The sequence below is a fragment of the Octopus bimaculoides genome, chromosome 1, assembly GCF_046866305.1.
Source record: "Octopus bimaculoides isolate indiv1 chromosome 1, ASM4686630v1, whole genome shotgun sequence".
NCBI classification, from domain to species: domain Eukaryota; kingdom Metazoa; phylum Mollusca; class Cephalopoda; order Octopoda; family Octopodidae; genus Octopus; species Octopus bimaculoides.
Window position 1 is genome coordinate 119,108,693 of NC_142928.1, and position 13,076 is coordinate 119,121,768.

Genomic DNA, 13,076 nt, shown 5'->3' on the forward strand with positions numbered 1-13,076 from the left:
TTTCGAGTTGCAGAATTACATTAATTTCTTTCAGTAATGCCAGCAGAATGCAAAATTAATCTCTTAGAATTACTAAAATAAATGAAAACGTTGGATAAAACACAATGAAAAAAAATCAAAAGATTAAGTCTTAATGAAAGAAATTTATGTAATTCTGCAACTCGAAATTACAGAGTTAATCAGGAGTATTTACTAAATTATCATATTGTAATTTTGTATTTGTTACTCGATGTCTAGAGTAGTATGAGACCTGAAATGTTTCTACCCCACACACTGATACACACCCTGCCTCCTCTTTATTTAGCCTCTCAGTCATGGTGTTAAATAGAAAAGGAGATGGAAACCATTTTGGTTATCTTATTTCATTAGTATCATCCGTCAAATAGATTCAGCTAGTAAATATTGAAATGAATACAGAATTATTCTTTTCTACGCTAGGCACAAGGCTCGAAAGTTTTGGGGAGGGGGTCCAGTCGATTAGATCGACCCCAGTACGCAACTGGTACTTAATTCATCGACCCCGAAAGGATGAAAGGCAAAGCCGACCTAGGCAGAATTTGATAAATACGGAAGTATTGCATTAATAGTTTAATTATTGAAGAAAAATCCAAATTTAAATCCTCTAAGTCATACATATAAAGAAAAATGAATAACAAAATATTTAAAAGAAACAAACATAAAAGTTTATGAAAGGAAAACAGCGATAACCCCCACGCCAAACGCATTTTAGGCCAAGCTCCATGCCAAGTCTACTATAATAGTATCAATAAACACTGGTAACGCCAAAGTCATTGCCCTTGTCTTTCTATAAAGACATTACCACTCGTCCATTGTCCATTCCTCACTAGTTCAGAACGCTTATTGTCCCTTATTTTTCATAAAAAAAATTTTTTTTTGCACTCTCCCTCTTCTTAATAGAGCTTGATGAAATCCTTACAAATAACCATGACCATATAAACTTTCCGGTTGGCTAATCAAGAATTAGTATTTGATTTTTAGATATTTTTATTGCTGCGTACTTACTTCATGATAGCTTAAATATTTAATTTTTCCTTATTCGACAATATGCTCCTAATACCCAACCAAACATTGGAGTAGAAATCGACGTAACAAACGACCCCCTACCAAATAACCCCTAATCCTATATATACCACAACCCAAAACAAATACCAACAAACACCTCCAAAACCCTATCTCCACCAACGTAACCCGCCTCCAACCTGATTAAATGAACTACAACTCAAGACGTCATATGGTTCCATCACCTACTTCACCCTGAACGTCCAGACTTGAGTACCCAAACTCTTCTAGGCCCAGGCTATGTCTAACTAAATAGCACCACATGGTGAAGTCTTTTAGTCATATATGGAGTTATTATTGTTGGAGACATATCCGGGTGTAGGAGGTTGGTCCGAGATTTTTTGAAGAAATTTGACCAGTGAACATTTGAATTTTATGGGATCTGTTTCCATTTTGACGTATTTTCGTATGGTATTAAAGAGAGCTGGACCGGTTGAGGTAAAGTAATTGTGACGTAATGTTGCTATGTGTACTGAGTTTCATTTTTGTAGTGGGCGGATAGCACGGGGCTACGTCTTGGAGGGACTTTAAAATTGATGCCAATGTCATTTGTGCAATAATGATTGAATATTTTCCACATAACACAAATAATGTAGAGCTCCCGATGGCGTTGGAGAGAGTAGATTGAGTTTTTAGTCGACCCCAATAATCAATGCCTCCCATGCCGTCTATCTTTCTTGTTATTGACCTCTGGAGTGCTTCCACTTTCATAATGAGTTGCTTCGTATGGGGGGATCATAGTGGGCAACAGTATTCAAGGTGGGGTCGGGCAAAAGTAGAGTAGAGAAGGATGATGATGTAGGTATCTTTAGACCTGCAAGTTCTCAGAATCCAGGAGCACATCTTGCGGGCCAAGTCAACCTTACTGTTTACGCAGGAACTCCAGCATAGATTATCAACAATTACTCCAAGGTCTCTGGTGTTGTTGGATGACACTAAGGAGTCGCCAGAAGGAAGAGCATATGGTAATTTCAGAGTTTCCTCTTTTCCAAAGTGGATCAAATCAAACTTGTCTTCATTTAGAAGATATCCAGTATGCTCAAGTATTCGCTGTATAAACCGTGGACAAAGCCTCGAAAACTTAATTGTAGCAATTTATACATCAGCGGTTAAGATTTAAATATAAATTATAATGGAATTTAAAAAGAATAGAGAAAATATCTTGTATATTGAATGTGTTAGGTAATTGTCGAACAGAACATCTTTTGGTGGTTAAGTGACTGGGTATACATTCATGTTCCTAACGTAATATATGTTAATACAGTGAAGGTGCGTCGCTGGGTAGTTAGGGCATTCGGCACACAAATCATAAAGGCGTGTGTTCAATTCCCGGTGGCGCATTATGTTCTGAGCAAGACACTTTATTTCACATTACTGCAGTCCACTTAGCTGGCAAAAATGAGAAGTACTTGTAATTGGAAGGGTCACGCTTGGTACATCCTGGGTCGCGCTGAATCTCCCTAAGAACTACGTTAGGGTAAGCGTGGAAGTGATCAGCCAATTGCACGTTAATTCCACGAAAAGCCTGTTTGTTGCTCGGATCAGCTAGAATCCTCGTCGTCGTAACCGATAGAGTAACTGAGAGACATGTTAATACAGTATTACATTTTATACAAACAAACTGTTCATATCGCTCTGGTTGGCTTAGGAAGAGGAAGAAAACTGCTTAGTGTAATCAGTAACATGATTCTTATGATTAAAACTTTTGCTTCCCTTTCTTATTTGCATAAAATCATGTTTGTGAGCGTCTTAATTTGTTTAATTCAAGTCTAATTCACCTCCTGTAGATCGGAAACGTGATTCTCAGAGCAGCAGCGCATAAAGTTTATATTTTACAATAAGTATGAGTCTCTTAATACAATTCTCTGTGCATATGTATACACCACTCACTCTCCCTCCTTTCTCTCTCTCTTTCTATTTAAATGTGTGTGTGTGTGTGTGTGTGTGTGTGTGTGTGTGTGTGTGTGTGTGTGTGTGTGTGTGTGTGTTGCATAGATTTCCATAATTGTAATGTAGAGATGAAAACTTAATTAAACAAAAATTTCTTGCAATTACAAAACAAGGTGGTTAATATCTAAAAACAACAAGCAAGGAAAATACTTCTAATAAAACTTTGGAGAAAAATTTGGGTCTAACTGAAAATGATGCGTGTTCCTCGATGTTATCATCAAACATTAACCAGGCATTTTTGCACACTCTCTCATGCTCTCCATCTTCTTTAACATTAATCCAACGAAATTTCTCAAATAGTATTTCTCGATGATATTAAGGCTTTTTGATGTTAGTAATGTTATCTATCGTTATATATTCGTGTGTGGGAGCGTGTGTGAGAGTGACTGAATTTTTTCTCTTATTTTATCTTATCTCCTCACTGTTCTTCCCCATCTTCATTCTTTGATTTCTCGTCTCTTTATATTATTCACATCTCTTTTGACTTGGACAGTTATCTCATGTTTCCGGGCTATTTTTTATTTTTTATTTTTTATATTGATCTGGCTATTTCTACTTCATCTCACAGCTTGTTTTACTGTCGCTGTCTTTTTACTTTCTCTTACCCTCTTTTTTCTCTCTCCGTCTCTCGAGACACGCGCGTGCATTACACACGCGCACACACACGCACCAAACCATTCAGTTTTTTTTCTCCGTGTTTTTCTCCTTGTTTTCTCCGTATTCTTTCTGTTGAAGAGCGTAGGCTCGAAACGTTAAAGACTTTCTGTATTCCCGAGCGTCAAACTAATACATCCTTTTGTTGTTTACACCACCTGTCCTCGTCTGTTGTTGTTTCTTTTCGTACATTCTTTTCGTACATTCGGCTGAAGAGAGTCAAAGGTTCTGAAATATTTTATCTGAGGGAGGTCTTACGTAATAGATGCATTTCCTGTATATTACGCAGACCTCAAACGTACGCATTTTATTGACTTCAAATTAACACTATTTGGTTTGTCTTCATTATTACAACTTACACGACTCGATACCCGTACAAAATAGTCGGTCTTGACCGCACTTAAGCGGATACTCTAATAAAGATGTGGAGTAGTTTGTTATATTTGATTCAAGTCTAAAATTCTGATACCATGCACCACTTCTTAGCATAACAAGATGTATGTATATATATATATATATATATATATATATACATAACAATGAAAAATACTGGCGTATGTATGTTAATATTCCTAAGTTATTACACCTGGAAAAGTACAAAACAAAATTTCTACAGTAGAATTTACCTAATACGTCACCCCTAAAGGAAATTAAAAAGTACTTGAAATTAAAATTCTACAGTACTTAAAATATTGCAGCCGAAAATAACATTTTAAAAATTTACTATATTTTATTAAAACAAAAATTATAAAAGCATTACTGGGTTTTTTTCCAAGAATATGCCCATCCGATTTTAAGCCTTTCTCTATTGGCATCAAATCTTGAAATAAAGTGAAGAATGACATACATACATACATACATACATACGTATTGCAGAAACATCTTACTGAGGTTTAAAGTCTTTTCATGTATAGCCTCAGTAACTTTTACCATTTTCAGAAAAAACATAATTAAAGCAAAATTATTTAAATCTGTATTTAAGCCCAATTAGTCTTCCCAAGGAGAAAATTGAAAGTGCAAATTAGGTGAAGCAACGAATTAGCCAAAGACGAATTAGGCTAATTCTACTGCATCAATGCAAAGTAATAAATTTTATTTTAAATTCATTTGTCAGGTTAATTTTTATTTTTAATGTGGGAGAATTGACTGAATCATTTGATTTGAAACCATTTAATGACCATTCTACTGCAATCAATGTTTTTCTTTTTTTTTGTAATGGGATTTCAATTCAAGTGTAACATTATTCACAACTTAAGGCGGCGAGCTGGCAGAAACGTTAGCACGCCGGGCGAATTGCTTAGCGGTGTCTCGTCTCTGTGAAGTTATTACGTGAGTTTGTGTTGGAGTGTTTATCGAATTGTTGCCATTGTTGATTGAATTGTTTGAATTGTTGCCGTTGTTCATTCGTTAATTGTTGTTTTGTTTCCCATTGTGGGAAAATGGAGAAGGCACCGGAAGCAGGCCCAAGTTATGCGGCCGCAACGGGCAAAAGAGTAGACGCGCGCGAGTTGGAGGTCCGCGAGATAAAAGTGGAGCCTAGAAAGATGAAGGAGAGTGAGAAATTGATCACAAAGGAAGGAAACATTTTGAAGCTGACACCACCTGAAGAGCTATCGGCCAACGTGACAGAAAAAGAACGGTTGCATTTAAAACCATGAAGGCAGCCACGAGAAAGATAGAAATTGCACCAACAGAGGCCATAGAGGAATGTGTTAAAAATATAAAAAGATTCACAACATACATTACGAGAAGAAGATACGCCACTCTGGAGGTGCTCTTCACAACGGAGGAGGAAGCAATAAAGTACTCCACAGAGGCAGTAAGGACAGAGGAATGGGTGCTCTTGCCTTCGTACGCAAACGTGTGGCCAAAGTGCGAGTGGAAAAGGTACCACCCGAATTGAAAGAAGAATGACTGATGACAGCCACAACGTATAATATGAAAGACGGGAAGATTCTGAAGGCTACAAGGATCCAGAAGGTAGATTACTAGGGATATGGGATCGAATTAACGATTCAGGCAACAACAGAGGATTTGAACAGTGTGGTGAAGGAGATTGTGCTGCCAGAAGATGTGAGACTGAGAGTTACTGTGGAGGGTAGGCCGCCAGTGTGTTTCACATGTGGAAAAAGGGGCCAAAAGAAAGAAAAATCGAGCGAGTAAGCGAGGAGAAAGTAGAGAAATGTTTAAAGCCCATCTGGCAGAATATCACATATCTAACCAAAGGGAAGAAGTTCGGTACCATCGAAGTACACCTATAAAAGGAAAATGTTTGGTACCATCGAAGAACACATAAAAGACATTGAAACTGCACAATTGCACTCAGTGAAATCCTTGGAAACAGAAGATGTAATTTCAATACCGATATACATGGGTATGAGGACAGCCAAAATACGAATATCAAAGTTCCCTCCTCAAGTCGACCCTATGTGGTTGATGGCGGCAGACCTGTCAGAAAGAGTTGATGAGATAAAAATACTTCAGGCTATCATCTCAGTAAAAGCAAATTGGCCCGACCACACGGTCCACCTGTTTATTCAAACAGAAGAAGCTGTATTGGAACAGCTTGCAGAAAAAAATAGTTGGGGAGGAGTTCCTCAACGTTTTTGTCGAGGGACGTAAACCCCGATGTTTTCAGTGTGGCCAGCTAAGCCATATAAAAAAATACTGTAAGGAAGGCGAGGAGGAATCTGAAGATGAGGAGAAAGAAAAAGACACAGAAAAGAAAGTTACTAGCAAAAGAAAAAGGGAAAATGTAAACCAACCAAAACAAATAGAACCACGATAAAAAAAAACAACAAAAAGAGTCCAACCAAAAATAACAAGGAAAGAAGTAGTGGACATAGAAATTGTGGCACTGCATAGTAAAAATGAGGATTTAATGAGAGAGATAAAAACAAAACAAATCAGCCACCAGGACAGCAGAACTGTCGGGACAAATACAAAAATTATGAACTATATTAAATGGACAAAAAGACTCATAATATTTTATTATACACTTATAGAAAGTCTGTGTCGGTAATGAGACTGGATTTTAACCAATCTATTTTCCAAGACCTGCCACCTCCAACCCTGTATCAAGAAATGGTGGAGGGTCCCTCTCCGCCGGACAGCCCAGATTAACAGGTAACTCATGTCTATTCACATTGGTTGTGTAAGTGTTCGTGGCCTGATGTCTAACTGGAAACAAGGACGCTTTCTAAATGACATCAGGAGAAGAAAATTGGATGTGATTGTTGCAACGGAAACCCGGGTAAAGGAGCTAAGAGATCTGCTCCCCCTCCTGAACAACTATGAGAAATATGTTTCTCCGAGTCGGGAGTGAAGTGGGGGTGTTGGTTCTACTAAAAAGAAACCAGGTAGTCGAGAAAAAGTTGTTTATTTTTCTGACCCAGAAGGCAGGTTGGTCGTTCTTGACCTGACATTTCAGTTGTGGCAAGATAATCAGGCTAGTCGCTATTTATGCACCCAACATTATGGGCCCACAAAGTGAATATTTTCGTGACCTGGTCAAGTTTCTGGCCACGTCACATTCGCTAGTATTGTTAGGAGATTTTAACACAATATGTGACGCACGCACAGATTGTGTTGGCTCGAACAAGAACAGAAAATGTAACCCAGGCTTACGGGATCTGCTAAGTCACTTTCAGCTAGCAGATCCATATAGGTATATAAGTCCATAGCCGAATGATGGTAATAAAGACAACCTTAATGATTCTACAGTTCTATATTTAAGAGATGAGGAATTATTAACATTATTTACATTATTTACATTTGACGGATATTTGTCCTCATCTTGTTTGTTGTTAACACAACGTTTCGGCTGATATACCCTCCAGCCTTCGTCAGGTGTCTTGGGGAAATTTCGAACCTGGGTTCTCATTCCTAACGATGTTACTAGTATTATATTATACGGGTATTATATTATACGGGCATATGGCGTAGTGGTTAAGAGCGCGGGCTACTAACCCCAAGGTTCCGAGTTCGATTCACGGCAGCGACCTGATTAATAATAGTAATAATAATAATAATAATAATATAATACTAGTAACATCGTTAGGAATGAGAACCCAGGTTCGAAATTTCCCCAAAACACCTGACGAAGGCTGGAGGGTATATCAGCCGAAACGTTGTGTTAACAACAAACAAGATGAGGACAAATATCCGTCAAATGTAAATAATGTAAATAATGTTAACTTAATGATTCTGATAAAATGTTGATCACCATAAGCTTTGTCATTGCACAGTCATCGCACTAAGTTTTAAGCTTATATAAAAATGCTATTATTATCATTTACAGGATTGTAAACTCGGTGCCATATAAAACAAATATTCGCACCGAAAGCATATAGAAAATTTGCTTACATAAAAACAAATACGAACTATTATAGTTCTTAAATTTCACAGAAATGGGGTGGTTGATTCGCTGGTGTAAAGGTAACACTGTTAGTCGCGTTAACAAAGGGATGTTGGTTCGGCTCCCACGTGGATAGGAAAGTCTTCTTTTTTCTGTCGAGGGCTTATATGCCCCTTTATTAGACTATTTTCTTTAGTCATTGTATGTGATTGCCACAAGCTTTAAGCTCATACAAAAATACCATTATTAATATTTACAGGATTGTAAACTCGGCACCGTATAAAAAAAAAACCATTCGTACTGAAATAATAACGGTATCATTAATGATAATGTTAATGATAGTGTGGTATCATAATGCTGCTATTGCTATTCTTGTTATTGATGGTGTTGGAGGCGATACAACACTGCAATCTTGGTGGTGGTGGTGGTGGTGTTTGTCGTGGTGCTGGTGTTTGTATTGGCGGTCGTGGCGTTGGCGTTGGCGGTAGTGGCGACGGTGGTGATGTTAGTGGTTGCTGTTGTTGTTGGTTGTTGGTGGTGGAAGTAGTTGTGGTGAAGTTGATGATGGTAAAGCCTAGACATCTGCTTCCCGATTCATGATATCCACAACGCCCATTATTGTCCGTTCCAATTTCCACTTCATCCAGAGTTAACGGATGCAACTTGTGCTACTATGTCAAACACATCACCTTTACCAATCTTCACTTCCACTCCTAAGCCCACCAAGAAATTTTAAGTCGTCCGCTATCACAATAATTCCCTTCTAACAAAACATTTTGGAACCGCGCCATCCCTTGTAGTAACAGACAAGAGTAAAATGTAAAGGAATAAATAAATAAATAAATAAATAAATAAATAATAAATAACAAATATGAGAAGATTGATGATAATGATGATGATGAATATGGTGCTGCTGCTGCTGCTACTACTGATAATGATGATGATGATGATGATGATAAAAAGAATAATAATATTAATCTACATCAATAAACAAAATCCTCAATAACAAAACGTGTACGTGTGTGTACATATATGTATGTATATATGTATGTATACAAATATACATGTTTGTGTATGTAACTATATAAAAACATATATATGTACATATATATATATATATATATATATATATATATATATATATATATATATATATATATATATATATATACATATCGTGTATACATATGCATATAAGTATACATGTGCATGTGTACATGGGTACACATACATTCACACACACACACACACACACACACACATATATATATATATATATATATATATATATATATATATATATATATTCATATTTATTTGTGTGCATATATACATACAAACATACATATATATGTACTTACACATATCTGTGCGTATGTGTTAGTGCGCGCATGTGTAATTTAAGTGATAATCGTGTTTTTTTTTTGTTTTTCACGATGATGATGATGCCTATGGAAACTATAGTAACTGTGGTGATCATGATGATGATGTTCATTTTTTTATATTTTTATGTAATTGTTTGCTGTTCATAGTTTTCTTTTCCTATGTCTGCTTGTCTAACTATTCTGTTGCACTTTTGTTTTGCTTTTTTTTTTTCGTCTTTTTATGAATTTATCGCTCAAGTGCTTTACAGATGTCGGTTTTAATATCAGCAACGTCTAGACACCGATTCTCATTGATGATGTGTGTTCTCGTACGTCTTACATGAATATTTGTTGTTTTGAAGGGCGCAGGTATAGAGGAAAAGTTACGAAATAAACGTCGTAATATTTCGTGATCAGTGATTACGAAGCAGAATTCGTACCAAGATCTATCCCACGGTACGGCATCTAGTGAAAATATATATCATTCTTACCGTACTGATGATCATAAGTTTATGGATATTTTTAATGAAGAAACAGCAAAACATTAACTTCTTTTATTTCAGCAATGTTTTAAATAAGAGCACTTTTGTTTTAAGGAAATTAAAATAATACCTTTCACGGAGTTATTTCAAGGGCAAATGGTGTGAAACAGCTCTCGATGCGAATGTTGTGAATTCGTCTTTTTAAGATCTTACATAACTCAACATGTTAAGTTGATTAAAAATGCCATTATTTTAAAGAAACAAAGCTTAGGTAATCTATGTAACTGAATGATAGTCTCACTTGATCAAAGTAGAACACATCTCCGTACTTTATCGTTCTTTTGGTTTCCGAGTTGAAGTTAGTTTCAGTGGACGACAAAAAAAGGTAAAAGAAGAAAAATTTGTTATGAAATATCGACTACAAGTCTTAATTCAATGAATTCTTTATATCAGTGATTAAAAGAGCACTTGATCCAACAAGGTAATCTCATAGCCGTCATCCAGCATGCTAGAAATATCAACCAAATCCCCTTAAAAACCCAGTGTGGCTGAGTGGTAAGAAGATTCCTTACCAACCACACAGGTTCAGTACACTGCATGGTGTCTCCTACTATAGCCCCGGACCGACAACAACTTGTGAACGGATTTGGTTGAAGGAAACCGAAAGAAGCCTGTTGAATATATCTATTTGTGTATACCTTTTTTGTTAGTGTTTGTCCCCCCACCACCACCGCTTGAAACCGATGTTGTTTTGTTTACGTCTCTGTAAACATATCGGTTCAAACTAACAGTTCAATCAAATAAGTAGTAGGCTTAAAAGTACTGGGGCCAATTTGTTCGACTAAAACCTGAAAGAAGGTGTCCCAGCATGGCTGCAATCCAATGACTAAAGTAAGTAAAAAGAAAAGCAAAAGATAAAAGATATTACAATTCTATATTTTCATTCCATAAGTGCCCACGGGCATATGGTGTAATGGTTAAGAGCGTGGGTTACTAACTCCAAGATTCCGAGTTCGATTCCAGGCAGTGACTTGAATAATAATAATAATAACAACAACATCGAAAAGTACCTTAAGTGCTTTACAGATGTCGGTTTTAATATCAGCAACGTCTAGACACCGATTCTCATTGATGATGTATGTTCGAAATTTACCCAAGTCACTTGATGAAGGCCGGAGGGTATATCAGCCGAAACGTTGTGTTAACAATAAACAAGATGAGGACAAATATCCGTCAAATGTAAATAATGTAAATAATAATCAAAGATATTGTATTAAAAATGGAAGGATAATTTTCTATATACAACACATCCAGTCTGAAAAAAAAAGCGAATAAAAGCACGAAAGTGATAAAATGTGTTTTCAATCATAAACTTGTTCAATCAAGGCTGAGCTTGGGGATTGCAACGACATTCTACCATAATTAAAACTGATTTCAGTCCAGTAAATTTGTAGATCCGTCAAGAAATTAAACAAAATCTTTTAAAGAAATTAGATTTTTTTTTTGGCGTTCTGATTTACAAATCCATCATAGCCGACATTTGCTCTTATCCTTGAAAGAGAATTACCAACAACAAGCATTGCAGTTAGTATCATTAAGTTTACCTTCTCCAAATTATTGGCATTACGGATATCTTTTATCTCTTAACCTTTGCTAGTTTCAGCCACTGGACTGCAGCCATGCTAAGTTACGAGGATGTAAACGCTCAAACACCGGTTGTAAAGCACTTAGAGTGGGCAAACACAGGCACAGACAGACACACACACACACATATATGCACGCACAAAAATATATGTGTATATATATAAGTGAGGTTGTGTGTGTGTAAAGCCGCATAAGTTCTAAAGTTAACAACTGATTTTCTCCAAACTGGGAACATACATTCATTTGTGTTCCAGAGATGGTTTTAGACTCTTAACATTTTTCACATAATAAGCAACGGGCCCTGTGGGAGCGGAAAATACTTTTTCCTGGGTTATGTTGAGAAGGTAGGTAACTCTTTGCGAAGTAACTTTCAAAAATTAATAGTGTACCTTGCATCCATTGGTCAAAAAATTATCACAATCTGAATTGGCTGTGTGAAAGAGCAAAACAGAAAACACCGCTGCAAGTAAAATTAATGAGGAGCTGCTGCACTACTTTCTTGGAAGTCCTCACATCTATGAGTCAGTCGATACAGTCCCAGAATTTCTCAATTCATTGGAGCCTCAGGACTACCTCCCCATAGACTGGAACTTAAAGTGGGAGCTCCAGTAATCTTATTGAGGAATTTGGATCCACCAAACACTCTGCAATGGGACATGCCTGGTGGTAAAGGAGATGATACCACCATTCTCTCTGGATATGGAAAAGAAGATGTTTTCATATCCAGGATTCCTCTCGTTCCATTGGGAGCAGAAATTCCTTTTTCTTTCAGAAGAGTGCAATTTCCTATTTGTATCAAATTTGCAATGTCTATCAATAGATCACAGGGTCAAAAACTGTATTTGATAGAACTTCACTTGGAAGAGTCATTCTTTTCACACGAGCAATTAAACGTTGGCTGCTCTAAAGAGGGAAGCAAAAAAAGTCTATTTTCATTTTTTCCGCAAAAGAAAACAAAGAATATTGTATACCAAGAGGATTTGCAGGAATTACTATATCCTACTATGTGCTCCAGTATCCAGTGCTCTTTGTGAATGGTGAAGATGGATACCATTTCGGCATAATGACAATAAACCCGAAGACTGCATCAACAAAGCCGTTTCCTGCATGGACTTCAGTATCAAAGCATACTCTCCAATTATTCTCACCAACCACGCGGTAAGCCTTTACGTTTTACTTTTACAAGTATTTCATTACAATATTTTCTCATGTGACTGCATGGGTTCAGTTTATGTTTCTTATTCTACAGCCACATCAGCAATCTAATGTCAAGCCTTCTACTTCTGCAACATTTCAACAGTTCACTTCCCTGTTGCCATCTCACATTGCAGGTCATTTCCGGAAGGTAACCATTTAAGTACAATATCTCCATTACACCTACATTCATTCGAATGTCAACCATACACACGTTTCAATATAACTGTAATATATATACAAACTATACCATTTTAATCTCGAGCAATGCCGGGTATCTCTGCTAATTATATATATATATATATATATATATATATATATATATATATATATATATATATATATATATAT

At 36.5% G+C, this 13,076-nt stretch overlaps 1 protein-coding gene across 1 annotated transcript in view; it reads right to left on the minus strand.

The window, feature by feature from the left end:
* Positions 1–13,076, minus strand: part of LOC106882841 (pappalysin-1) — a 158,025-nt gene that overhangs the window by 101,562 nt on the left and 43,387 nt on the right. The gene's annotated exons all lie outside the window — the stretch shown is intronic.